The sequence below is a fragment of the Equus przewalskii genome, chromosome 15, assembly GCF_037783145.1.
Source record: "Equus przewalskii isolate Varuska chromosome 15, EquPr2, whole genome shotgun sequence".
NCBI classification, from domain to species: Eukaryota; Metazoa; Chordata; class Mammalia; order Perissodactyla; family Equidae; genus Equus; species Equus przewalskii.
Genome location: NC_091845.1, coordinates 75,608,179 through 75,608,424, shown reverse-complemented (window position 1 = coordinate 75,608,424; position 246 = coordinate 75,608,179).

The following is a 246-nucleotide window of genomic DNA, read 5'->3' as shown; positions in this document are numbered from 1 at the left end:
AATGACCTGCTCCAGGGCCCTGCATGTGGTAGAGGTCACTGGGACAGCCATGCTGACCACGTCAGGACTTGGAGTGCGGGTTGCTCATAGTCCTGCTGAACTTTGCCAAGGAAAGGAAAGAAAGGTTCCTTTGAGTTGCACTTGTGACCTTTCAACCTATTATCCTCAGAGCCATAAACCTGTTTCACTAGGCTATAAGAGTAGGTCATTACACGTTCTCCCTGCCACCTTCTCCTTGACATTCAC